Source organism: Argopecten irradians, chromosome 4 (assembly GCF_041381155.1).
Source record: "Argopecten irradians isolate NY chromosome 4, Ai_NY, whole genome shotgun sequence".
NCBI classification, from domain to species: Eukaryota; Metazoa; Mollusca; class Bivalvia; order Pectinida; family Pectinidae; genus Argopecten; species Argopecten irradians.
In genome coordinates, this window is record NC_091137.1 from 1,432,468 (window position 1) to 1,443,475 (window position 11,008).

General features: G+C 35.8%; 1 pseudogene; it reads right to left on the reverse strand.

Annotated features, from left to right (window-relative positions):
* Positions 1–5,129: 5,129 nt before the first annotated feature.
* Positions 5,130–9,548, reverse strand: LOC138322028 (uncharacterized; annotated as a pseudogene).
* Between the last annotated feature and the right edge of the window lie 1,460 nt (positions 9,549–11,008).

Below are 11,008 nucleotides of genomic sequence, written 5' to 3' on the forward strand. Positions count from 1 at the left end.
TGAAGCTTATATGAATAGAAGAATTAACGCACTGCAAACCGATGCTGTAAGCTGAAGCCAATTAGTATCACAAGTATCTTTATTACCTCGGATACAAACACATGTTTTATGAGTTGTATTAGTCCAATGCCACTACTACAATGTGCCAATATATACTTCGCAGAAAATTTTCAACTTTTAAACAAAAGCAGACACGTTTATATTCCCCTTCAATAAACGTACTCTAATATAAGTACACTTAAAAAGCTTCCCATCTGACTTCGTTTTTAAAATATTAGGTTAATTACAATTAAATTACCGGGTACAAAACAAATTTGTTTTCACTCCCTTTCTATTAAATGTGTTAGATTTATCGTGTGTCATAGAAAAATAACTTATTTTTCTCTTATTTGTATAGATACTATATATAATATTGTTTGAATTATTGTCCAATTAACTACTGATTGTCCTTTGTCGGAGTCTTAAAGTATGTCAATAAATATGTTAAAAGAAATTTCTTTATTTTTCACAAACAAATGAAACTTTTATTATTAAACCTCATATTTATAACTGTGTGTGGTTATTTAAAAAGCATTAACTGGACGAGAAATTCAATATTTTCTCTTATACCTACGGGTGTAATACAGACTCATCCCATGCAAAACACTCATGTGGTGTGAGGCTATCCATTCTATACAACTCTATAATGTCATAGTAATTACTATTTTGCTGATAAATGCTGACATAATTTCAGAAAAAAATGTTATTTTCAGAAAATATGCTGGATTTACTATAAAGAATACAAACAATGGGATTTGCTTTAAAATATCACACAATTTTCATGCATGGAAAAATTGACTTGCATTTGCGGTTTTCTTCGATCTTTTTCTCAAAATAGCGGGCGATCATAATTTAAAATTGTCAAAAAAAATGGAGGTTTGAGAGAAAATTATATATGTGGATATGAGGAATGCATATATAATGCTTAGATAAAGTACTACCAAGTTTGTTCAAATGAATGACTTTAGTTTAAACTTTCTTTATTTCAATATATGCTCATATTATACAACAAATATAAAATCAGTCGGAAATAGGAACAAGTGTCACTGACACTGATGTCAACCTATCACCATGTGTTTTATAGCAAATGATAACTTTGGAGCATAATAACACCACTCTTACGCGATAACTTACTCACTCGCATTAACATTTGATAATGAATAAAGATATATATATATAACAAATAGTTACATATAACTATCCAACAGAAGCAAATCTGCCCGTTTTAATTGTGTAGTGCTGTACGGCTAAGAATATTGATTTATTATCTGTTGTAGAGAAAGATTCATCTCCAAAAAGAAGGTCCAAAGTGGTACCACATTCAAGTAAAAAATGTTTGTTGTCTTCGACCACTCACATATACATAACGAAAATGGCACATTTTTTTATTTGCAAATAAATGACTATTAAGAGCACTGCACTCCATTCTTAGACGTGCATGAAATATTTGAACCTTATGGGTACCAGAACTGATTGAGAAATACGCAGGCGTATTCTATGAAAGCTGTTGATAAAGATAGATGTTTTAAGGTAGAAGTAGAAGGGTTTGAGAGAATACTTTGTGGTAGACTATTCCATTAGTTTATAACAGAAGATATTTGATAGAATGAGGTTTTACGTATGAGGTTGTCCTTCAGAAACAGTTTCTGGGATTATGCTATAGAGGTATTCAGATGTATAATGATAGGACGTCCTCTGGACATGTATAATTTTATGAACTTGCCTTCGATCAAATAACTCTAATTTAAAATTTGAAGATTCAGATAGAACTAATCAATTATCTTCGAACATCCCTCGTAATAGCAATAGATTCACCGGCAGGCATCATACATGTCAGTTTATCCATTGGATTCCTTGGCTAAATTCATCAAACCTGATGGTTTTCAAAAAATTACCGAATAATTAATTCTATTTGTTTTCATACAAACTCCGACTTTCTGATTGGCAAATTATTTTTCTTCAAATACTATGAAGAAAAATCCGAGAATTGCGCGAAAACCCGACGTTACCATGACGTTACAATATATAGAGACGTCGATGTTGCCTATTGATTTAGAAAAAATAACCCTTTGGAAAATCAATGGAATCGTACGTTTAAACGTATTTTGTTTTATCAAGCAGTCTAAAAATTAATTATAAGCATTGATGTATTTTTTTCACTTCATCGGGTTATGAAATAAATTGTGCTACCCGGATTTACACAAATTGCAAACAAAATTCGTTCATACCGCAATGAAGTTAAAACAGTGATATCAAAGCTTAAATAAAATTATTTGGTACGTATAACGCTAAGACACTTGTATTTTTGTGTCGGAAAAGTAGCAATAGTGTATCATCCAGGCCGAATTATTGCCCATGGAAATTAAAAACGCTGACGATTTATTATTGTTATCAATTTTGATTATATTACGGCAAGCTTCGCCAATCTACGTCTCACTATGCATTATCTAGCTCTCATATTCTGAAATAAAACAATGAAATACAGTTAAAGGTAAAATAAAATCCGTAATATCTACAAAGTCGTAACCCAGGTAGACCACTTTTATAACTATGGAGTTTCCCTCTGCGTATTCATTATTTGAAAGGCCCTGTAATAAATCCGTATGTTTAAACCGTCTCCTGGTTACATTTCGAAACGATGAGAATGGTATAGTGAAATTTTCAACTGATCTAATGCATTTTTGATACGATTAAAAGGCCGAGGTTACGTAAAGATGATTGTAATGCAAAGAAAGGGAGAGGGGAAAATTTGTATACAGAGAAAAATACCTCTTTCCATTGCCAGGTATAGATAATTATCTAGTGGGCAAACAGATCCATCTGGAATCTCTTGTCTTGTACAAACAATGAGACTGATAAAGCAAAGTTTAGTTCTCAAAAATCAGAGGGTCGAACGTGTCTTGGTATGCGAAGTAGCAGAGCGGCATACGGCCAAAAAATGGGGAAATCGTGCATATTTATGACATAAGCACGAAACTTGGCATGCAAGTAGTTGTGACTATTTAAAAGAAAATGAGGGCGGGAGCCATCGCAAAACGGGACTAATTCTGGTATTTTTCAAGATGGCCGCCATTTTCGTGGTGAAACTAAGAAAACTAATGAAATAACAAGCTGCACATTTTGACACATGTAAAAGCATGAAAGTTAGCATGCAAGAAGCTGAGACAACCATTATAAGATTTAAATCGTGAGCCACTGAAAAATATACCTACTTCCGGTATTATTCAAGATAGCGTTCATTTCCGAAGGCAGAGCTCGCTAGCATTATCGTAAGCAATACTCGGAGAAGTTATGAAATAACTACGATCTCGTTACAAAAATGGACACTGCAGAACTTCTGCATGAAACGCAAAAACTGGTGTCCGAACTCACTAATAAACAAATGACTCACACACATGTTCATCTTTGGTATTTTGAATCTGTCGCAAACAACACGCGTGTTTCATAGGGCGCTGCCATTTTTTCAACCATACAACAATGATACGAGCTTTTTAATTGGTTGCTTATTACGTAAATGGAAGGGGCGCAACTGCGGTGATCCAGCAGGTGGTGCAGTGCGGGACAACCCATTCTGAAGTCAGATATGCCAAGGGTAATAGAAAGAGAATCGGACTAATATAATTTTTGGCAAAGCCTATCTGAGAGCGCAGCAGTTAATCCATTCTTTCGTTTTTTAATGTTTAACTATATAGAAATATGCCAGGTAGATCTAAATAAAGGATTTCCAACGGCGAAAGAGTACTCTCCCCTGACCCATCAGTCTTATCGATATTGATATGTGTTTTGTTTTTATAGCTTATTGGGTGCGCTGAATAACTGTACTGCTAGAAACCATTTATAGAATTATTAATTATTAGAATAATAGCTTTGCTGAATTACTGGCATTGAGTTTAGCACAAGAAAAACAATATTGAACATAGGATACTTCTACTTTCACTTTCTGCAAAAATACGTGACTGCGGCTACAAATTATACCTCAACGTCATTCTCCGTTGCCAGGCGGAAAATTCCGAAGCAACTGCTCACGTAAAACGGCTTTTAAGTTAAGATTCAGGACAAAATGTATTTGTTAGATTCAGGTAAAAATAAATTGGAAGGTTTATTTTTTCCAAGCGTTACTTGTTTGTAATCACGCGAGAGTGTGATTTTGTAATCACGCGAGAGTGTGACTTTAGATACTGTTTTGCGCGATGCTGGATCTTGTGTTGACTTCCTGTTTCCGGTTTTTGACAAAGTTTTCCAACTCTGCATATATTGGATGATTTACATAGAATAACGTTACGGAGACACCTCTATCACAAGAGTTCGCTTCGCGAACGGGCCGAAGCCCGTTCGCTGCGCTCTCTAATACCCTTGGCTAGCGAAGTTGGGATAATTTGTGATAGAGCTAGTTTAAATACGTTTTCAAATAGCATCTTTTTCCGTTTATGTAAAACGGAACTCGGAACCAGTTCCGTTTAAGGAAATTCTCCATCATTTTAGATAAAAGTTGTCAATGTGCTTTGGACATATAAGAAATGATGTAAAACGGAACTTTCCGTTGATCGAAAACTAAATTAAAGTGGATTTACCAATATTAATCCATTAAAAAAAAACAGGCAACATTTCTAATATGTCCAAAGCACATTGACAACTTTTATCTTAAATGATTGAGAATTTCCTTAAACGGAACTCGGAACTGGTTCCGAATTCCGTTTAACTTAAATGAAACTCGGAAATAGGAGTTGATCGAAAGCTAAATTAAAGTGGATTCATCACTTGTAACCAATGAAAAAAGACAACAGGCAACATTCTTCATATGTCTTAGGCATATAGAATGATTTTATCTAAAGTGATCGAGAATTTCCTTAAACGGAACCCTTTTACATAAACGGAAATATATGTTATTTGAAAACATATTTAAACTAGCTCTATCACAAATTATCAATGACAAAACACAACAGATAACATTTACAATATGTTCAAATTACATAAATGAATTTGTCATTAGCTTAAATGGAACTCGGAGCTTGGAACCAACTTCAGCCTCCCCTAGACAAATCATTCTGGGGAATATTTATACATAATAATTCATATACCATGTATTTTTTTTAACATAAAAGTTTATTCATAATAGGCATGTTATCATTATACATGTAGTGTCCTCTCACAGGAGGAGATCCATTCATCATTCCCACTTTCATACATAACTAGGCCTAGAACCTACAGATTGATGTCGTGATACCTTATTTTACTGATAGTCTAATCAAAGGAAGCAACAACATTATAACAATAATGGCTTTAATGGATACCACTTCCAGAGTACATCTATTAACTGTACCAGACCTGTATCTATCAATTGAAAATTGAGAATACAACAAAAATGAGTGTTGCAAATGTCATGAGATATATAGGTCTAACCGGGAAGGTAAACATAGAACAAACATTTTTACAAAAAAAGTGTTTTAAGCAAGAAGCAGGCACAACACACCATGGTAATACTACCGGGAGGGTGGGAGTGGGCAAAAATAATCAGCCTTTAGCGTGGCTGTTGAAGCACATGTCAATTGAAAACGAGGCGCGGTAAAACATTGCGGAAGTACATCAATTTTACAAGCACTAAAAATACAGAATGCGGGAAAATAGCGAAACGACAATACTAAAATTATATTTACATGGAAATAACACTTTACTGATAGTCTAATCAAAGGAAGCAACAATATTATAACAATAATGGCTTTAATGGATACCACTTCCAGAGTACATCTATTAACTGTACCAGACCTGTATCTATCAATTGAAAATTGAGAATACAACAAAAAAGAGTGTTGCAAATGTCATGAGATATATAGGTCCAAACCCAAGTTGTTGAAAAGGAAGGGAAAAGGGGGTTAGGATACAGGTTAACGAGGAAGAGGTAAACAAAAGAGGTTCATAGCGTTGATACGTTAGCTCTTATCAGTTTCAATATAGCGTTTATAGCAATCACTAGACCATAAACCTAGAAGTTGGATATCGTCATCTGCGACACCACACGAACTAGCCCAAGTAGCAGCCCCCCGCCTCAGAGAGTGACCCCCATAGGAAACGGCGTAGTACCCTAGTTGAGAGAGAACCAAGCGGAAGGCCTTAAGGAAACCAGAGTAGGATAAGCACTTCCCAGAGGACAAGAGGAACAGAGGTTGGGTCAAATCTGGTCGTACTAAAAGCTGCTGAAGTGGGGCACAGGGGCAAAGGCACCTTGCTGTGAACGGGGAAGAACAATTTCAATAGGAACAGCTCTAAATTGCATGGTCTTTACAACTTTTAAAGACAATAACATACCCCATGGGTGAGACAACAAATCCAGACACTGAACATGACGGGATGGGTCAAATACACCTTTAACTAAGAAATTATTAGGTCTCAAAAAACCAAAGAAACCAACAAGGCAGGCTGCCCAAAAAACACAGTTGTCTTTACAAGTAAAATCTAAAATATCGTGAATCTCTAACAACAAACGGGGAGTTACTGGGGACTTACAGGATTGTGCTGTGCCAATTTCTCTCTTAACACCCGTTAAGACATGTTTTACATGCCAGGTTGTAGTAGGATCAGGTAGATTTTCAGACTTGTGCAAGACTGATATAATATTTAAGTAAGATTTTATACTGCTAAATTTGAATTTTTTCACATCAACCAAATAGGCGACATACATTTCTACAGTCTCTATATCTGCCGGAACACTTGCTAACTTATGGGTCTTACAAAAACTCAAAAAAGTCTGTAAATGAGTTTTGTAAGTCTCTGATGTGGAACTAGCCCACCCCTTCTTTTTCAGTCTTTTCACACCGTGTTTGAGTCTCTCTGTCTGGGGATCCGCGTAATCCCCACCTATAACATAGAAAAGAAGGGGAAACATGCTTTAACAGTTCATCGGCAGTAAAGTCAATAAGGTTATAACTAGTCACAACACTATACAAGCGAGAAAGCTGACCTTGCTCATGAAGGCGAGAAGCACTATTTGTGATAGTATTTAATCGTCCATTTATGAATTTTGCTTTGATTTTGAAATTATAATATGCAGATATCCAAAATAACAATCTTAAACAAAACATGTACATAAGTACACTATTCTTAGAGGACCCTTTGTTGATAATGCTCATGGTGGTCATATTGTCCGTTGACACAATCACAGTTTTATTACACCACCAAGGGGCCCAACGTAAAGCTGATAATATGACAGCCATTGTTTCTTTAATATTAATATGTTCGGAGGACATCACTGGCAGGTCTAATTCCCAATTGACATAAAAGTAATCACCATTAAAGTACCCTGCGCATTCTTTATCACACGCGTCTGTCTGTAGGTCTGTTACAGGTGTTGACTCTATAAAGCGGACACAGCCATTAAAAGTTGACATAAACGTTATCCACCAGTTTAAGTCGGAGAAAAACTCATTATTAAGTTTAACTTTTGCATTAGAACTTTTATATTCACTTGGAATCAAATTTAGCATACGTCTGAGAAAGGTGCGGCCTCCCTTTATCACTGAACATGCCCAACTGAACTTTCCACATAAAGATTCTAGTTGTTTGACACTTGCACGCTTTTTATCAAACAAACGTATATAGTAAGTTTTGAAATTCGGTCATTTTTTCCTGCGGTAAACTCAATGTTAGTTCCGTCGTGTTGATTAAGACTCCAAGGAAGATAAGCTGCTGACTAGGACCCTCGACTTTGTTCCACCATATATTGAAGCCCAATTTTCTCAGAGTTGAGATGAGTAATCGAAGACCTCTACTGCATTGTTCAAAAGTGTTTTCGATCATCAGAAAATCGTCTAAATATGCGATAACTGTCACATTAAAATGGACTTTCATGATATGACACACAGACGAACTCAGCTTTTGAAAGATTTTAGGGCTTTTGGCATGCCCAAAAGGTAATTTTGTGTCATACATATATGATGGTGATGTTTCTCCCTTAAACGTCCACTTTAAGCCTGTGAGAGTATAATCTGAAGGATGAATTTTTACTGAGCGGTAGGCACTTTTTAAATCCACTTTTGCTAAGAAATCACCTGGTTTAATGATAGAAATAGCACTTTTTAAATCCATATAAGAACAATCTGTATCCGAGGTATAAGAATTTAAGCATGCATGTATAGGCCGACTAGCATCATGAATTAAACGAACATCCCCGTTAGCTTTAGGGACAGCTCCAAGCGAACTAATTATTGTCGGTTTTGTATCTGTTATTACGTAATTTTTTTAGCGATAACTCTGTGAGTATCTGATCTTCAACTTTTTCATTATATAAAGCAGCTGGGGCATAATTGTCTCTTACGACTTCTTGGTATGGACCAAATTTTGAAGTAAGCTTAAATCCATCACGTATACCAACTAAAAGTTCCTCCCTATCCTCACAGTCATTGGGGAGAAGTTCTTCCCACGCCCCATGTTTTAAACAGTTTGTACAGTCTACTGCTGAGCTGGCCCGTTTTTTGGAGTCCCTATGACAGTGGGGTAAGATTTGGAAGTGCCTTGGGAGTGGTTAACGGCCGAACGAACACTTGAAAGGCAAATGGCACAATTATGTGCCATCCTACATGTCGGTCGCGTACACATGTTACTGTTGAAGCTACGACAGATTTCTTTCCCGTTAGGCAGGAAGGGACCCTTCATACGTCGATCCGGTGCACTGTTGTGATATGGGGTTTGAATGCCAGCCTCTTGAAATGCCCTAGACGTGGCATTAGAGGATTTATGAACTAGGTTGAATTCCCGTAGATCTTGTCTGTATGTCCCCCACTCAAAATGCTCCCTGGCTTGTTGTTCTCGATATTCCTTATCATAAAGGAGCACGGAAAACCAAACATACTTGGACGCGAGCCGGAAAATGTCAGCTGTATACTTTAAGTATGGCGCAGAATTGGGAAGATTGCCTGATTTTGTTAGGGCATTCATGATTTGGATGTTCGCGAACCCCATTGTTCTAGTGTCACTTTTTCCAAAGTACGAGTTTTACCTATTCTCACCTCCATATTTTTGCCTAGATTCACAGTGTCATATTGGGGAATAGGGTCCTGCCAGATATGGTCTACGATTTTTAAACATTTTCGCTGTTCGTTGTTATTGTTCAAATTGTTCAATATCAACTCACCGACACTGGCAACGGCTCCACTCTCGTGACCTTGACCGTGATCCCTAGAATTGTCTGGTGTCACGTAATCTTTTGCGAGTTCGGTTCGTATTTTTTCCTTTTCTTCATTAATTTTTCTTCGTATCATAATTTTTTCTCTGTCAATTTTTATCCTTTTCAGTTCGCTTTGCAGTTGTTGTAGCTCTTCGTCGTCATGATCGTCCACGTGGTCGCCATCACTCCCCGGCATGGGTCCATGTTCTGTCATCGTCAAAGATTCATGGAAAACGTCTTCCGTATCACTTTCGCGGGATTCTTCTTCGTTTTGAAGGGCGTCGATAAACCCTTTTAGTCTTGCTCCCGCTCCTGTTCGCTTGGGACGAGCCCCGCCGTTACCTTCAGCCATATTTCAGCAAAAATCATCAGCAAAAAATAATCAGCCTTTAGCGTGGCTGTTGAAGCACATGTCAATTGAAAACGAGGCGCGGTAAAACATTGCGGAAGTACAACAATTTTACAAGCACTAAAAATACAGAATGCGGGAAAATAGCGAAACGACAATACTAAAATTATATTTACATGGAAATAACACATTAAGGGAGGTAACTCTTAATACCACCCGGAAGTCAGTAATTTCACGCGAAGCACACTATCCACATGTTGGCGTCTACACGTGGTCCACTAATTATAAGCTAGCTATAGTCTACACTTTGGTGGTAAAGATAAACAGTTGTCTACTATTTCAGGTAAGTGAACTGCTTAATTTATATTATTATAAAAAGACCCTTTTTCCAAATACATTTTTGTATTGTTATTACCATTTCTAGCACAGGGTCCTGGGAGTCTAGTAAGCTTACACTCTAGCCCTGGCTGCTCTCTACATGTAAATAAATCTTTCATACTCCAGCAGTCTAAGATACAAAGTTACAAACTACCGGTAAATTGTTATTTAAATAATTTCTATGTCAATATCCAAAGTTCCTGTACAGTTTATACCAATTAATGTAAACAAAAGTACTTCACAGTGAATGTTACACATTGTCATACATGCAACTAAATGTAGTTCATATGAAATAATACAAAATTATATTCAGTTTAAAATTAAATGTAATTGACACTATAATTATTTTGATTTGCTATTATTTCTTTTCAGCAACAGTTGGATTTATTCTAAAAAGTGCCTGTTGAAGCTATACCGATGCTGTTTGTGTTATTTCAAGTGATCCATTGCCATTGGGATTTATTTTCTAAAGAAGTTAGTGTTGTTGATACTACAGACGAAGATCGGTGTATATCAAGTGGATATTCAAAATTGCAGCTGAACAATTAGTTTATTACTTTGTATCACAATGTATGCTAATTATAATAGACCAAGTTGACTGAAATTCTTAGAATAAAATGTCAAGTCTGCTATAAACATACTATATATGTCAAGACTTTTTTGCCTTTTGTCACTGACATAGTAGGATTTATATATTGTGTATCCTGCAAGTGCAAGCAAAAAATTAAATTGTTTACACAATAATAACCCAAAACTATATATTTCAGAGATCGTACATTTATAAATATTCCTATTTTATGAAGATTCATTGTCAGTTTATTCCAAAACATTTCCACATGTGTGCATTCTATGAACAAATGTGTGTTGTCGTCAACCTTATTACAATATGGATCCACCTTTTCAGATTTTTTCTAGTTGGAATTATATTATGAATCAATTTCCATTTGAAAATTTTTAATGAATTGTCATGTAAATTTTTTAAATTAAATTTCAAAATTTCACAGAACTCATTGATATCACATCGAAAATGATATCTCCATTTTTCTAATAGGTTTGGTTTTTCTATTTTATGATTAAGTAAGGTT